Source organism: Aegilops tauschii, chromosome 5 (assembly GCF_002575655.3).
Source record: "Aegilops tauschii subsp. strangulata cultivar AL8/78 chromosome 5, Aet v6.0, whole genome shotgun sequence".
Lineage (NCBI taxonomy): Eukaryota > Viridiplantae > Streptophyta > Magnoliopsida > Poales > Poaceae > Aegilops > Aegilops tauschii.
The window spans coordinates 578,861,972-578,880,842 of record NC_053039.3 but is presented as its reverse complement, the minus strand read 5'-3'; positions in this window follow the sequence as shown (position 1 = coordinate 578,880,842).

Here is an 18,871-nt window from a genome sequence, read left to right as displayed (position 1 = left end):
ATATTGGACGGCTATATTCGGACACCGGAAGTGTTCCGGGTGATTTCGGAGAAAACCGGAGTGCCGGAGGGTTACTGGAACCCCCCCCCCCCCCCCGGGGAACTAGTGGGCCTAGATGGGCCTTAGTGGAGAGGGAGAGGGGCTGCCAGGGCAGGCCGCGCCCCCCCTCCCCCTTGAGTCCGAATTGGACTAGGAGGGGGGGTGGCACCCCCTTTCCTTCCCCTCTCCCTCTCCTTCCTTCCCCCTCCTAGTAGGACTAGGAAAAGAGGAATCCTACTCCTACTAGGAGGAGGATTCCTCCCCTCCTTGGCGCGTGCTACCTCTTGAGCACTGCGTTGGTTTTCCCTTGAAGAGGAAAGGGTGATGCAGCAAAGTAGCGTTAGTATTTCCCTCAGTTTTTGAGAACCAAGGTATCAATCCAGTAGGAGGCTACGCTCGAGTCCCTCGCACCTACACAAACGAAAATTTCTACAACCATATTTTCCTCTCTCATAATAATTACATGTGGGATCATAAGCAAATTCAACAAAATAGCTATCACATAAAATATTTTCAACACGATCCATATGCATGCAAAGTTGACACTCTTCCAAAATAGTGGGATTAACATTAACTAAAGTCATGACCTCTCCAAACCCACTTTCAATATTATTGCAAACACTATTATAAATCTCATATCCAGCATGGGGCTTAAATAAATTTTCAAGATCATAAGAAGAATCACCCCAATCATGATCATTGCAACAAGTAGTAGACATAGCAAAACTAGCATCCCCAGGCTTATGGTTTTGCATATTATTAGCACAATTGACATCAGGAGAATTTATAGTAACATCATTGCAATCATGCTTTTCATCGAAGGAACTACCAAGTATGGGTGCAATAGCAACGATCTCATGTTTACCATATGGAACTATAGCAAATTCATCTTCATAAAGATTGGCATCATGGCCACAAGAATAGCAAGCATCATGTTCATCAAGGGATATTTCAATCAAATCATCGGAATCATCATTATCTATAGATTCATGCATATCATTATTTTCTTCCAAAGCAACAGTCATTCTCTCAATAAATTCTTTGACATAGACATTATGAGCATAGTTTTCATAGCAATATTTAAGTATGTCAAAAAATTTCAGATTCGTAGAGAGTAATATCATACTTTTCAATCAAAAAGCAACTTCATAAGCACCCTTAAAAGCAACAAATTCTTCAATTTGTTCGATATCATAGTAACTATAAACACCCTTTGCATAAGAAGATAAGATTTCATTTTCATTAAACTCACATAGGTAGGGAAGGTGTTTTTTAGGGTTCTTAGAGCAACAAGTAAAATCATGAATTTCACAAAGATTCCAAGCATAACACAGCAATATGTTTATGTGATTCCATAAGAGTTTCCCTTTTTCAGACAAACGGTGACGCACAAAATGAGCATGCTCATCTTCCATCAACTAGGCTAGTTGGGGTTTCAGCACGAGCGCATAAGGATCGAAGATGATCCAAGTAGAACACTTTAAGTGGATCCATAACAATAGATTTTTAGCAAGCAAAGATGCAAGCAAATAGAAGGCACATGGTAACACAAGCAAACAATAGATCTGGCGAAAAAAAGCAAACGAAAAAGAAGGCGAATAAAACAGCAAGGGTGAAGTGGGGGATAGGAAAACGAGAGGCAAATGTAATGCGAGGGATAAGGGTTTGTGATGTGTACTTGGTATGTTGACTTTTGCGTAGACTCCCCGGCAATGGCGCTAGAAATCCTTCTTGCTACCTCTTGAGCACCGCGTTGGTTTTCCCTTGAAGAGGAAAGGGTGATGCAGCAAAGTAGCGTAAGTATTTCCCTCAGTTTTTGAGAACCAAGGTATCAATCCAGTAGGAGGCTATGCTCGAGTCCCTCGCACCTACACAAACAAATAAGAACCTCGCAACCAACGCGATAAAGGGGTTGTCAATCCCTTCACGGTCACTTACGAGAGTGAGATCTGATAGATATGATAAGGTAATATTTTTAGTATTTTTATAATAAAGAGAAATAAAGATGCAAAGTAAAATAAATGGCAATAGAAATAGCTAAGTGTTGAAAGATTAATATGATGGAAAATAGACCCGGGGGCCATAGGTTTCACTAGTGGCTTCTCTCAAGATAGCATAAGTATTACGGTGGGTGAACAAATTACTGTCGAGCAATTGATAGAATTGAGCATAGTTATGAGAATATCTAGGTATGGTCATGTATGTAGGCATCACGTCCGCGACAAGTAGACCGAAATGATTCTGCATCTACTACTATTACTCCACACATCGACTGCCATCCAGCATGCATCTAGAGTATTAAGTTCATAAGAACAGAGTAATGCTTTAAGTAAGATGACATGATGTAGAGGGATAAACTCATGCAATATGATATAAACCCCATCTTTTTATCCTCGATGGCAACAATACAATACGTGCCTTGCTGCCCGTGCTGTCACTAGGAAAGGACACCGCAAGATTGAACCCAAAGCTAAGCACTTCTCCCATTGCAAGAAAGATCAATCTAGTAGGCCAAACCAAACTGATAATTCAAAGAGACTTGCAAAGATAACCAATCATACATAAAAGAATTCAGAGGAGATTCAAATATTGTTCATAGATAAACTTGATCATAAACCCACAATTCATCGGTCTCGACAAACACACCGCAAAAGAAGATTACATCGAATAGATCTCCAAGAGAATCGAGGAGAACTTTGTATTGAGATCCAAACACTACAGGAATCAGCTACTTTGCCATCTGCCACGGCGGACGGCAAAGGCAAGGATGGCGGACGGCAAAGGCCTTTGCCGTCTTCCGCGGATGGCAAAAGGCTCCGGCAAAGTAGGCTACGGTAAAGAGCTTCTTTGCCGTCTGCTTTCTGAAGCGGACGGCAAAGGGGCCTTTGCCATCAGCGGCGGACGGCAAAGAAAGCCGACGGCAATAAATTCGCTGTTAGTTTTGCACACGCAGAATACTCGGGTGCAAGCCAGTTTTGCACACGCAGAATACTCGGGTTAAACTTGAAGAGCCTAGCATATGCAGATATGGCCTCGGAACACTGAGACCGAAAGGTCGAGCGTGAATCATATAGTAGATATGATCAACATAGTGATGTTCACCATTGAAAACTACTCCATCTCACGTGATGACTGGACATGGTTTAGTTGATATGGATCACGTGATCACTTAGATGATTAGAGGGATGTCTATCTAAGTGGGAGTTATTAAGTAATATGATTAATTGAACTTTAATTTATGATGAACTTAGTCGCGGTAGTATTTGCATATCTATGTTGTAGATCAATAGCTCGCGATGTAGTTTCCCGTTTATTTTTGATATGTTCCTAGAGAAAAGTAAGTTGAAAAATATTAGTAGCAATGATGCGGACTAGCTCCGTGATCTGAGGATTATCCTCATTGCTGCACAGAAGTATTATGTCCTTGATGCACCGCTAGGTGACAGACCTATTGCAGGAGCAGATGCAGACGTTATGAACGTTTGACAATGCTCGATATGATGACTACTTGAGAGTTTAGTGCACCATGCTTTACGGCTTAGAACCGGGACTTCGAAAATGTTTTGAACAACATGGAGCATATGAGATGTTCCAAGAGTTGAAATTGGTATTTCATACTCATGCCCGTGTCGAGAGGTATGAGACCTCTGACAGTACTTTGCCTACAAGATGGAGGAGACTAGCTCAACCAGTGAGCATGTGCTCAGATTGGCTGGGTACTACAATTGCTTGAATCAAGTGGGAGTTAATCTTCCAGATAAGATAGTAATTGACAAAGTTCTCTAGTCACTATAACCAAGTTACTAGAACTTCATGATGAACTATAATATGCAAGGGATGACGAAAGTAATTCCCGAGCTCTTCGCGATGCTGAAATTGGCGAAGGTAGAAATCAAGAAAGAGCATCAAGTGTTGATGGTTAACAAGACCACTAGTTTCAAGAAAAGGGCAAAGGGATATAAAGGGAACTTCAATAAGAATGACAAGCAAGTTGTCAGTTCCATGAAGAAGCCCAAAGCTAGACCCAAGCATGAAACTGAGTGCTTCTACTGCAAAGGAAATGGTCACTGGAAGTGGAACTGACCTAGATACTTGGCGGAAAAGAAGGATGGCAAAGTAAACAAAGGTATATTGGATATACATGTTATTGATGTGTACTTTACTAGTGTTTATAGCAACCCCTCGGTATTTGATACGTCTCAAACGTATCTATAATTTTTTATTGTTCCATGCTATTATATATTCTGTTTTGGATGTTTAATGGGCTTTATTATACACTTTTATATTATTTTTGGGACTAACCTATTAACCGGAGGCCCAGCCCAAATTGCTGTTTTTTTTGCCTATTTCAGTGTTTCGAAGGAAAAGAATATCAAACGAAGTCCAAACGGAATGAAACCTTCGGGAACGTGATTTTCGGAACAAACGTGATCCAGAGGACTTGGAGTGGACGTCAAGCAATCAACGAGGAGGCCACGAGGCAGGGGGCGCGCCTACCCCCCTGGGCGCGCCCTCCACCCTCGTGGGCCCCTCGTGGCTCCACCGACCTACTTCTTCCTCCTATATATACCTACGTACCCCCCAAACCATCAGCAGAGGAGAAAAAACCTATTCCACCGCCGCAACCTTCTGTACCCGTGAGATCCCATCTTGGGGCCTTTTCCGGCGCTCCGCCGGAGGGGGCATTGATCACGGAGGGCTTCTACATCAACACCATAGCCTCTCCGATGATGTGTGAGTAGTTTACCTCAGACCTTCGGTTCCATAGTTATTAGCTAGATGGCTTCTTCTCTCTCTTTGGATCACAATACAAAGTTCTCCTCGATTCTCTTGGAGATCTATTCTATGTAATCTTCTTTTGCGGTGTGTTTGTCGAGATCCGATGAATTGGGGGTTTATGATCGCGATTATATATGAACAATATTTGAATCTTCTATGAATTCTTTTATGTATGATTGGTTATCTTTACAAGTCTCTTCGAATTATCTTGGTTTGGCCTACTAGATTGATCTTTCTTGCAATGGGAGAAGTGCTTAGCTTTGGGTTCAATCTTGCGGTGCTCGATCCCAGTGACAGTAGGGGAAACGACACGTATTGTATTGTTGCCATCGAGGATAAAAAGATGGGGTCTATATCATATTACATGAGTTTATCCCTCTACATCATGTCATCTTGCTTAAAGCGTTACTCTGTTCTTATGAACTTAATACTCTAGATGCATGCTGGATAGCGGTCGATGTGTGGAGTAATAGTAGTAGATGCAGGCAGCAGTCGGTCTACTTGTCACGGACGTGATGCCTATATACATGATCATACCTAGATATTCTCATAACTATGCTCAATTCTATTAATTGCTCGACAGTAATTTGTTCACCCACCGTAATACTTATGCTATCTTGAGAGAAGCAACTAGTGAAACCTATGGCCCCGGGGTCTATTTTCCATCATATAAGTTTCCAATCTATTTTTATTTCGCAGTCTGTACTTTTTATCTTTATCATAAAAATACCAAAAATATTATCTTATCATCTCTATCAGATCTCACTTTTGCAAGTGGCCGTGAAGGGATTGACAACCCCTTTATCGCGTTGGTTGCAAGGTTCTTATTTGTTTGTGTAGGTGCGTGGGACTTGAGCGTGGTCTCCTACAGGATTGATACCTTGGTTCTCAAAAAATGAGGGAAATACTTACGCTACTTTACTGCATCACCCTTTCCTCTTCAAGGAAAAAACCAACGCAGTGCTCAAGAGGTAGCAAGAAGGATTTCTGGCGCCGTTGCCGGGGAGTCTACGCACAAGTCAAGACATACCAAGTACCCATCACAAACTCTTATCCCTCACATTACATTATTTGCCATTTGCCTCTCATTTTCCTCTCCCCCACTTCACCCTTGCCGTTTTATTTGCCCTCTCTTTCCGTTCGCCTCTTTTTCGCTTGCTTCTTGTTTGCTCGTGTGTTGGATTGCTTGCTTGTCATGATGGCTCAAGACAATACTAAATTGTGCGACTTTACCAATACCAACGACAATGATTTTCTTAGCACTCCGATTGCTCCTCTTACCGAAGCTGAATCTTGTGAAATTAATTCTGCTTTGTTGAATCTTGTCTTGAAAGATCAATTCGCCGGCCTTCCTAGTGAAGATGACGCTACCCATCTAAATAGCTTTGTTGATTTGCGCGATATGCAAAAGAAGAAAGATGTGGATAATGATATTGTTAAATTGAAGCTATTTCCGTTTTCTCTTAGAGATCGCGCTAAAACTTGGTTTTTGTCTTTGCCTAAAAATAGTATTGATTCTTGGAATAAGTGCAAAGATGCTTTTATCTCTAAGTATTTTCCTCCCGCTATGATCACTCTCTTAGAAACGATATTATGAATTTTAAGCAACTTGATCATGAACATGTTGCACAAGCTTGGGAGAGAATGAAATTAATGATACGTAATTGACCTACACATGGTTTGAATTTGTCGATGATTATACAAAAAATTTATGCCGGATTGAATTTTGCTTCTAGAAATCTTTTAGATTCGGCCGCGTGAGGCACTTTTATGGAAATCACTTTAGGAGAAGCTACTAAACTCCTAGATAATATTGTGGTTAATTATTCTCAATGGCACATTGAAAGATCTACTAGTAAAAAGGTTCATGCGATTGAAGAAAATAATGTTTTGAGTGGAAAGATGGATGAACTTATTAAATTGTTTGCTAATAAGAGTGTTTCTTCTGATCCTAATGATATGCCTTTGTCTACTTTGATTGAGAATAATAACGAATCTATGGATGTGAATTTTATTGGTAGGAACAATTTTGGTAACAACGCTTATAGAGGAAACTTTAATCCTAGGCCGTATCCTAGTAATTCCTCTAATAATTATGGTAATTCCTACAACAATTCTTATGGAAATTTTAATAAGTTGCCCTCTGATTTTGAGACTAGTGTTAAAGAGTTTATGAATTCGCAAAAGAATTTCAATAATTTGCTTGAAGAAAAATTGCTTAAAGTTGACGAATTGGCTAGGAACGTGGATAGAATTTCTCTTGATGTTGATTATTTGAAGCTTAGATCTATTCCACCTAAGCATGATATCAATGAGTCTCTCAAAGCCATGAGAATTTCCATTGATGAGTGCAAAGAAAGAACCGCTAGGATGCGTGCTAAGAAAGATTGTTTTGTGAAGGCGTGTTCTTCTAGTTTTTATGAGAATAAAGATGAAGATCTAAAAGTTATTGATGTGTCTCCTATTAAATCTTTGTTTTGCAATATTAATCTTGATAATTTTGGGACTGGAGATGAGTCAACTTTAGTTAGAAGGCGTCCCAAAAATTCGGAGTTTTTAATTTTGATGCAAAAATTGGTAAAAGTGGGATTGAAGAGGTTAAAACTTTAGATAGCAATGAACCCACTATTTTGGATTTCAAGGAATTTAATTATGATAATTGCTCTTTGATAGATTGTATTTCTTTGTTGCAATCCGTGCTAAATTCTCCTCATGCTTATAGTTAAAATAAAGCCTTTACTAAACATATCGTTGATGCTTTGATGCAATCTTACGAAGAAAAACTTTAGTTGGAAGTTTCTATCCCTAGAAAACTTTATGATGAGTGGGAACCTACAATAAAAATAAAAAATAAAGATCATGAATGCTATGCTTTGTGTGATTTGGGTGCTACTGTTTCCACGATCCCAAAAACTTTGTGTGATTTACTAGGTTTCCGTGAATTTGATGATTGTTCTTTAAACTTGCATCTTGCGGATTCCACTATCAAGAAACCTATGGGGAGAATTAATGATGTTCTTATTGTTGCAAATAGGAATTATGTGCCCGTAGATTTTATTGTTCTTGATATAGATTGCAATCCTTCATGTCCTATTATTCTTGGTAGACCTTTCCTTAGAACGATTGGTGCAATTATTGATATGAAGGAAGGGAATATTAGATTCCAATTTCCGTTAAGGAAAGGCGTGGAACACTTCCCTATAAATAAGATTAAATTACCTTATGAATCTATTATGAGAGCCACTTATGGATTGCCTACCAAAGATGGCAATACCTAGATCTATCCTCACTTTTATGCCTAGCTAGGGGCGTTACACGATAGCGCTTGTTGGGAGGCAGCCCAATTTTATTTTATTTTCTTGCTTTTTGGTTCTGTTTAGTAATAAATCTTTGATCTAGCCTCTGGTTAGATGTGTTTTTGTGTTTTAATAAGTGTTTGTGCCAAGTTAAACCTATAGGATTTTCTTGGATGATAGTTATTTGATCCTGCTGAAAATTCCAGAAACTTTCTGTTCACGAAAACAATTGTTAAAAATCACCAGAACGTGATAAAATACTGATTCCAATTGCAGTAGATCAATAAACGAATTATCGAGGTCTTCCTATTTTGGTAGAATTTTTGGAGTTCCAGAAGTTTGCGTTAGTTACAGATTACTACAGACTTTTCTGTCTTTGACAGATTCTGTTTTTCGTGTGTTGTTTGCTTATTTTGATGAATCTATGGCTAGTAAAAGAGTTTATAAACCATAGAGAAGTTGGAATACAGTAGGTTTAACACGAATATGAATAAAGAATGAGTTCATTACAGTACCTTGAAATGGTGTTTTGTTTTCTTTCGCTAACGGAGCTCACGAGATTTTCTGTTAAGTTTTGTGTTGTGAAGTTTTCAAGTTTTGGGTAAAGATTTGATGGATTATGGAACAAGGATTGGCAAGAGCCTAAGCTTGGGGAAGCCCAAGGCACCCCAAGGTAAAATTCAAGGACAACCAAAAGCCTAAGCTTGGGGATGCCCCGGAAGGCATCCCCTCTTTCGTCTTCGTCTATCGGTAACTTTACTTGAGGCTATATTTTTATTCACCACATGATATGCGTTTTGCTTGGAGCGTCTTGTATGATTTGAGTCTTTGCTTGTTAGTTTACCACAATCATCCTTGCTGTACACACCTTTTGAGAGAGACACACATGATTCGGAATTTGTTAGAATACTCTATGTGCTTCACTTATATCTTTTGAGCTATATAGTTTTTGCTCTAGTGCTTCACTTATATCTTTTAGAGAACGGTGGTGGTTTTATTTTATAGAAATTATTGATCTCTCATGCTTCACTTATATTATTTTGAGAGTCTTAAACATCATGGTAATTTGCTTTAATTTTGAAATTAGTCCGAACGTGATAGGCATCCAAGATGAGCAGAATAAAAACTTCCATATTAAGTTCATTGAATATCATGAGAAGTTTGATACTTGATAAGTGTTTTGAGATATAAAGGTGGTAATATTAGAGTGTGCTAGTTGAGTAATTGTGAAATTGAGAAATACTTGTGTTAAGGTTGGCAAGTCCCGTAGCATGCACGTATGGTAAAAGTTGTGTGACAATTTTGACACACAAGGTGTTCTTTTATTGCTTTCCTTATGAGTGGCGGTCGGGGACGAGCGATGGTCTTTTCCTACCAATCTATCTCTCTAGGGGCATGCGTAGTAGTACTTTGCTTCGAGGGCTAATAAACTTTTGCAATAAGTATATGAGTTCTTTATGACTAATGTGAGTCCATGGATTATACGCACTCTCAACCTTCCACAATTTTCTAGCCTCTACGGTACCGTGCATTGCCCTTTCTCGCCTAGAGAGTTGGTGCAAACTCCGCCGGTGCATCCAAACCCCATGATATGATACGCTCTATCACACATAAACCTCCTTATATCTTCCTCAAAACAGCCACCATACCTACCTATCATGGCATTTTCATAGCCATTCCGAGATATATTGCCATGCAACTTTCCACCGTCCCGTTTATTATGACACGCTCCATCATTGTCATATTGCTTTGCATGATCATGTAGTTGACATCGTATTTGTGGCAAAGCCACCATTCATAATTTTTTTATACATGTCACTCTTGATTCATTGCATATCCCAGTACACCGCCGGAGGCATTCACATAGAGTCATATTTTTGTTCTAAGTGTTGAGTTGTAATTCCTGAGTTGTAAGTAATAAAAGTGTGATGATCATCATTATTAGAGCATTGTCCCATGTGAGGAAAGGATGATGGATACTATGATTCCCCCACAAGTCGGGATGAGATTCCGGACTAAATAAAAAAAGAGGCCAAAGTGAAAAAAAGAGAAGGCCCAAAAAAATGAGAGAAAAAGAGAGAAGGGACAATGTTACTATCCTTTTTCCACACTTGTGCTTCAAAGTAGCACCGTGATATTCATGATAGAGAGTCTCCTATGTTATCACTTTCATATACTAGTGGGCATTTTTCATTATAGAACTTGGCTTGTATATTCCAATGATGGGCTTCCTCAAAATGACATAGGTCTTCGTGAGCAAGCAAGTTGGATGCACACCCACTTAGTTTTTTTTGTTGAGCTTTCATATATTTATAGCTCTAGTGCATCCGTTGCATGGCAATCCCTACTCCTCTCATTGACATCAATTGATGGGAATCTCCATAGCCTATTGATTAGCCGCGTCAATGTGAGACTTTCTACCTTTTTGTCTTCTCACATAACCCCCATCATTATACTTTATTCCACCCATAGTGCTATATCCATGGCTTACGCTCATGTATTGCGTAAGGGTTGAAAAGGCTGAAGTGCGTTAAAAAGTATGAACCAATTACTCGGCTTGTCATCGGGGTTATGCATGATGAGAACGTTTTGTGTGACGAAATTGAAGCATGGCCTAACTATATGATTTTGTAGGGATAAGCTTTCTTTGGCTATGTTATTTTGATAAGACATAATTGCTTGGTTAGCATGTTTGAAGTATTATTGTTTTTATGTCAACAACATTAAACTTTTATCTTGAATCTTTCGGATCTAAATATTCATGCCACAATAAAAAGAATTACATTGAAAATTATGCTAAGAAGCATTCCACATCAAAAATTCTGTTTTTATCATTTACCTACTCGAGGATGAGCAGGAATTAAGCTTGGGGATGCTTGATACGTCTCCAACGTATCTATAATTTTTGATTGTTCCATGCTATTATATATTCTGTTTTGGATGTTTAATGGGCTTTATTATACACTTTTATATTATTTTTGGAACTAACCTATTAACCGGAGGCCCAGCCCAAATTGCTGTTTTTTTGCCTATTTCAGTGTTTCGAAGGAAAAGAATATCAAACGGAGTCCAAACGGAATGAAACCTTCGGGAACTTGATTTTCGGAACAAACGTGATCCAGAGGACTTGGAGTGGACGTCAAGCAATCAACGAGGAGGCCACGAGGCAGGGGGCGCGCCTACCCCCCTGGGCGCGCCCTCCACCCTCGTGGGCCCCTCGTGGCTCCACCGACCTACTTCTTCCTCCTATATATACGTACGTACCCCCAAACCATCAGCAGAGGAGAAAAAACCCTATTTCCACCGCCGCAACCTTCTGTACCCGTGAGATCCCATCTTGGGGCCTTTTCCGGTGCTCCGCCGGAGCGGGCATTGATCACGGAGGGCTTCTACATCAACACCATAGCCTCTCCGATGATGTGTGAGTATTTTACCTCAGACCTTCGGGTCCATAGGTATTAGCTAGATGGCTTCTTCTCTCTCTTTGGATCACAATACAAAGTTCTCCTCGATTCTCTTGGAGATCTATTCGATGTAATCTTCTTTTGTGGTGTGTTTGTCGAGATCCGATGAATTATGGGTTTATGATCAAGATTATCTATGAACAATATTTGAATCTTCTCTGAATTGTTTTATGTATGATTGGTTATCTTTGCAAGTCTCTTCGAATTATCAGTTTGGTTTGGCCTACTAGATTGATCTTTCTTGCAATGGGAGAAGTGCTTAGCTTTGGGTTCAATCTTGTGGTGCTCGATCCCAGTGACAGTAGGGGAGACGACACGTATTGTATTGTTGCCATCGAGGATAAAAAGATGGGGTCTATATCATATTACATGAGTTTATCCCTCTACATCATGTCATCTTGCTTAAAGCGTTACTCTGTTCTTATGAACTTAATACTCTAGATGCATGCTGGATAGCGGTCGATGTGTGGAGTAATAGTAGTAGATGCAGGCAGGAGTCGGTCTACTTGTCACGGACGTGATGCCTATATACATGATCATACCTAGATATTCTCATAACTATGCTCAATTCTATCAATTGCTCGACAGTAATTTGTTCACCCACCGTAATACTTATGCTATCTTGAGAGAAGACACTAGTGAAACCTATGGCCCCCGGGTCTATTTTCCATCATATAAGTTTCCAATCTATTTTTATTTTGCAATCTTTAGTTTTTATCTTTATCATAAAAATACCAAAAATATTATCTTATCATCTCTATCAGATCTCACTTTTGCAAGTGGCCGTGAAGGGATTGACAACCCCTTTATCGCGTTGGTTGCAAGGTTCTTATTTGTTTGTGTAGGTGCGTGGGACTTGAGCGTGGTCTCCTACAGGATTGATACCTTGGTTCTCAAAAACTGAGGGAAATACTTACGCTACTTTACTGCATCACCCTTTCCTCTTCAAGGGAAAAACCAACGCAGTGCTTAAGAGGTAGCAGTATTTGATACTGGTTCAGTTGCAAAGAGTAGTAACTCGAAACGGGAGTTGCAAAATAAACAGAGAGTAGTTAAGGGCGAGGTGATGATGTGTGTTGGAAGTGATTCCAAGGTTGATAAGATCACCATCGCACACTCCCTTTACCTTCGGGATTAGTGTTGAACATAAAATAAATGTTATTTGGTGTTTGCGTTGAGCATAATATGATTGGATCATGTTTATTGCAATACGGTTATTCATTTGAGTCAAAGAATAATTGTTATTCTGTTTACGTGAATAAAACCTTCTGTGGTCATACACCCAAGGTGAATGGTTTATTGAATCTCGATCGTAGTGATACACATATTCATAATATTTAAGCCAAAAGATGTAAAGTTAATAATGGTAGTGCAACTTATTTGTGGCACTGCCGTTTAGGTCATATTGGTGTAAAGCACATGAAGAAACTCCATGCTGATGGGTTTTGGAATCACTTGATTATGAATCACTTGATGCTTGCGAACCATGCCTCATGGGCAAGATGACTAAGACTCCGGAACAATGGAGCGAGCAGCTGACTTATTGAAAATAATACATATTGATGTATGCGATCCGATGAGTGTTGAGGCTCGCGGCGGGTATCGTTATTTTTCCGACCTTCACATATGATTTGAGCAGATATGGGTATATCTACTTGATGAAACATAAGTCTGAAACATTTGAAAAGTTCAAAGAATTTCAGAGTGAAGTGGAAAATTATCTAACAAGAAAATAAAGTTTCTACGATCTAATCGCGGAGACAAATATTTGAGTTACGAGTTTGCTCTTCGTTTGAAACAATGTGGAATAGTTTCGCAACTCACGCCACCTGGAACACCACAGCGTAATGGTGTGTCCGAACATCATTACCGTACTTTATTAGACATGGTGCAATCTATGATGTCTCTTACCGATTTATCACTATCGTTTTTGGGTTATGCATTAGAGACAGCTGCATTCACGTTAAATAGGGCACCATCTAAATCCGTTGAGACGACACCATATGAATTGTGGTTTGGCAAGAAACCCAAGTTGTCGTTTCTTAGAATTTGGGGTTGCGATGCTTATGTGCAAAAGCTTCAACCTGATAAGCTCAAACCCAAATCGGAGAAATGTATCTTCTTAGGATACCCAAAAGAAACTATTGGGTACACCTTCTATCACAGATCCGAAGGCAAGATCTTTGTTGCTAAAAATGGATACTTTCTAGAGAAGGAGTTTCCCTCGAAAGAAGTGAGTGGGAGGAAAGTAGAACTTGATGAGGTAATTGTACCTTCTCCCGAATTGGAAAGTAGTTCATCACAGAAATCAGTTCCAGTGATACCTACACCAATTAGTGAGGAAGTTAATGATGATGATCATGAAACTTCAGATCAAGTTAATACCGAACCTCGTAGGTCAACCAGAGTATGTTCCGCACCAGAGTGGTACGGTAATCCGGTTCTGGAAGTCATGTTACTAAACCATGACGAACTTGCGGACTATGAGGAAGCGATGATGAGCCCAGATTCCACAAAATGGCTTGAGGCCATGAAATCTGAGATAGGATCCATGTATGAAAACAAAGTATGGACTTTGGTGGAATTGCCCGATGATCGGCAAGCCATTGAGAATAAATGGATCTTCAAGAGGAAGACGGGCGCTGATGGTAGTGTTACTATCTACAAAGCTCAACTTGTCGCAAAAGGTTTTCGACAAGTTCAAGGTGTTGACTACGATGAGTTTTTCTTACTCGTAGCGATGCTTAAGTCTGTCCGAATCATGTTAGCAATTGCCGCATTTTATGAAATCTGGCAAATGGATAAACAAAACTGCATTCCTTAATGGATTTATTAAAGAAGAGTTGTATATGATGCAACCAGAAGGTTTTGTCAATCCTAAAGGTGCTAACAAAATATGCAAGCTCCAGCGATCCATCTATGGACTGGTGCTAGCATCTCGGAGTTGGAATATACGCTTTGATAAGTTGATCAAAGCATATAGTTTTATACAGACTTGCGGTGAAGCCTGTATTTACAAGAAAGTGAGTGGGAGCACTACAGCCTTTCTGATAAGTATATGTAAATGACATATTGTCGATCGGAAATGATGTAGAATTTTCTGGAAAGCATAAAGGAGCGTTTGAAGGAGTTTTTCAAAGAAAGACCTCGGTGAAGCTGCTTACAAGTTGAGCATCAAGATCTATAGAGATAGATCAAGACGCTTGATAAGTTTTTTCAATGAGTACATACCTTGACAAGTTTTTGAAGTAGTTCAAAATGGAACAGTAGAAGAAAGAGTTCTTGTCTGTGTTGCAAGGTGTGAAGTTGAGTAAGACTCAAAGCCCGACCACGGCAGAAGATAGAGAAAGAATGAAAGTCATTCCCTATGCCTCAGCCATAGGTTCTATAAAGTATGCCATGCTGTGTACTAGACCTATTGTATACCCTGCCCTGAGTTTGGCAAGGGAGTACAATTTTGATCTAGGAGTAGATCACTGGACAGCGGTCAAAAATATCCTTAGAGGACTAAGGAAATATTTCTCGGTTATGGAGGTGATAAAGAGTTCGTCGTAAAGAGTTACGTCGATGCAAGCTTTGACACCGATCTGGATGACTCTAAGTCACAATCCGGATACATATTGAAAGTGGGAGCAATTAGTTAAAGTAACTCCGTGCAAAGCATTGTAGACATAAAAATTTGCAAAATACATACGGATCTGAATTTGGCAGACCCGTTGACTAAACTTCTCTCACAAGCAAAACATGCTCACACCTTAGTACTCTTTGGGTGTTAATCACATGGCGATGTGAACTAGATTACTGACTCTAGTAAACCCTTTGAGTGTTGGTCACATGGCGATGTGAGCTATCGGTGTTAATCACATGGTGATGTGAACTATTGGTGTTAAATCACATGGCGATGTGAACTAGATTATTGACTCTAGTGCAAGTGGGAGACCGAAGGAAATATGCCCTAGAGGCAATAATAAAGTTATTATTTATTTCCTTATTTCATGATAAATGTTTATTATTCATGCTAGAATTGTATTAACCGGAAACTTGATACACGTGTGAATACATAGACAAAACAGAGTGTCCCTAGTATGCCTCTACTTCACTAGCTCGTTAATCAAAGATGGTTAAGTTTCCTAGCCATAGACATGTGTTGTCATTTGATGAACGGGATCACATCATTAGAGAATGATGTGATAGACAAGACCCATCCGTTAGCTTAGCATAATGAGCGTTTAGTTTAATTGCTATTGCTTTCTTCATGACTTATATATGTTCCTCTGACTATGAGATTATGCAACTCCCGAATACCGGAGGAACACCTTGTGTGCTATCAAACGTCACAACGTAACTGGGTGATTATAAAGATGCTCTACAGGTGTCTCCGAAGGTGTTTGTTGAGTTGGCATAGATCGAGATTAGGATTTGTCACTCTGTGTATCGGAGAGGTATCTCTGGGCCCTCTCGGTAATGCACATCACTATAAGCCTTGCAAGCATTGTGACTAATGAGTTAGTTGCGGGATGATGCATTACGGAACGAGTAAAGAGACTTGCCGGTAACGAGATTGAACTAGGTACGAGGATACCGACGATCGAATCTCGGGCAAGTAACATACCGATGACAAAGGGAACAACGTATGTTGTTATGCGGTTTGACCGATAAAGATCTTTGTATAATATGTGGGAGCCAATATGAACATCCAGGTTCCGCTATTGGTTCTTGATCGGAGACGTGTCTAGGTCATGTCTAGATAGTTCTCGAACCCGTAGGGTCCGCACGCTTAACGTTCGGTGACGATCGATATTATGAGTTTATGTGTTTTGATGTACCGAAGGTAGTTCGGAGTCCCGGATATGATCACGGACATGACGAGGAGTCTCGAAATAGTCGAGACATGAAGGTTGATATATGGGACGGCTATATTCGGACACCGGAAGTGTTCTGGGTGATTTCGGGGAAAACCGGGTGCCGGAGGGTTACTGGAACCCCCCCCCCCCCCCCCGGGAACTAGTGGGCCTAGATGGGCCTTAGTGGAGAGAGACAGGGGCTGCCAGGGCAGGCCTCGCGCCCCCTCTCCCTTGAGTCCGAATTGGACTAGGAGGGGGTGGCGCCCCCCCTTTCCTTCCCCTCTCTCACTCGTTCCTTCCCCCTCCTAGTAGGACTAGGAAAGGAGGAATCCTACTCCTACTAGGAGGAGGATTCCTCCCCTCCTTGGCGCGCCCTAGGGCCGGCCGGCCTCCCCCCTGGCTCCTTTATATACGGGGGCAAGGGGCACCCTAGAACACACAATAAACATTGTCTTAGCCGTGTGGGTGCCCCCCTCCATCATAATCCACCTCGGTCATATCGTTGCAGTGCTTAGGCGAAGCCCTGCGCCGGTAACTTCATCATCACCGTCATCACGCTGTCGTGCTGATGAAGCTGTCCCTCGACACTCAGCTGGATCGAGAGTTCGTGGGACGTCACCAAGCTGAACGTGTGCAGATCGCGGAGGTGCCGTACTTTCGGTACTAGGATCGGTCGGATCGTGAAGACGTACGACTACATCAACCGCGTTGTCAAAACGCTTCCGCTTTCGGTCTACAAGGGTACGTAGACAACACTCTCCCCTCTCGTTGCTATGCATCACCTAGATGGTTCTTGCGTGTGCGTAGGAATTTTTTTGAAATTACTGCATTCCCCAACAATACTAACATTGCAGTGTTAAATACATTGACGTCCCTTGATAATGTAGTACTCACTGCAAAGCATCCATATCAGGGACCTATGGTAGTAAAATACCTCAGTATGTGTTAATGAAATTGTCCTCTTCTATGCCATTTTTGTTTGGTCTTGACTTCTTGTGCTCCACCTCACTTAGACCTTGTACAATGCAAGATGCTTAGAGTTGTACGTGTAAAACAAACTATGTTTGTTTAAGCACTGCTACTTATTTCTATAGCCGAGGTGCCTAAATAAGCACCTATGCTATACAAATAAGCACTCATGCTTAAGAAAAAAACGATTCATTTTGACAAGCATCTTTTCTAAGTACTTTGCATTTTACATGGCCTTGACCATCTCCGTACAATATGTAATGGACAATCTTGGCCTGTCATTCTGGACATTTTATTCACCGCATAAGCTTTCATCACAAATATTAGTATTGTATATGAAAAGGCTGACTAGTACATTGTTGCTTCCAACCACTCCCCCCTCCATGTTATTTGTTACGTGCACATTGGCATTTTGTTGCAATGATTTTGATGTCTGCTGGAAAGGTTGAATTGATGTTTCAAATGCGTTTCTTCTTTATTGACTGCATGTTGTTTCTAGCATGTGTTCGTCTTTCATGTTCTGCGTGCTGCAAACCATTTTAACACTTATATGTACCAACAAGAATTTGTTGCATGCGAGAAATTTCTATTGCATCCAGACTGCAAGCGGTCGGTCACAGTCGCGTAAAGTATGGTATATTATGTTTATTTGCAGCCACGGGTAAATTGTTGAGAGTGGAAGCTAGCTAGCCAGAGCCTGAAGTTGTCGAGTTCAATCTAGGACAGTAAGTGTGACATGATCGGGGTGCTACGCGAGCAGACTATCTTCTCCGTCATGATTCTCATGTAATGTGGCGGACCTTTTGGGGTACGGGACAAGCAACCCTAGTGCAAAATTAATATTTTCACCCAGCACCGCCCATACTCGATCATGTTGTAGCTAGAAGATCATGTGATTACAACTCGACGTCGACCCACAGCAGAAGTATAGTTAAACGTATCTATATTTTTTTTATTGTTCATGCTTATTTCCATCATTTATGCAAAGTTTTTGAAGTTTTATTGGGACTAGCTTACTTGATTCAGTGCCCAGTGCTAGTTCCTATTTTCCAGTGTTCTTGGTTTCAAGAAACTAAAATACCTACGCTATTGGGAAAAACTAAATAATTACAAAAGTCAAATATTTTCAGTGCTAGGTATTATTGTTTTCTAGGAACATTACTCATGCATTGGCTGTCAACTTTCTATACAATTTTGTGTCTTCTTGTTCTGACAAACTAATTTAAAGCCATGTGCTAAGGTTATGGTCCGTGATGTGAATAGTTCTTGTTACTTGAGCATATCTTAGATAGGAACATGGCATATATCCCTCAGTTATTATGTGATAATTTTAGAGGTATAAAACCAAGTTTTGGCCAAGTTAATTTGATAGGTATTTCTAAAAATATATCTTACTAATTTATGTATAATTAATCAATTATGAAAGAAGTAAAAAGTCATGTTTTATTAAAAATATCCATATAAAAAACAAACCAAATAT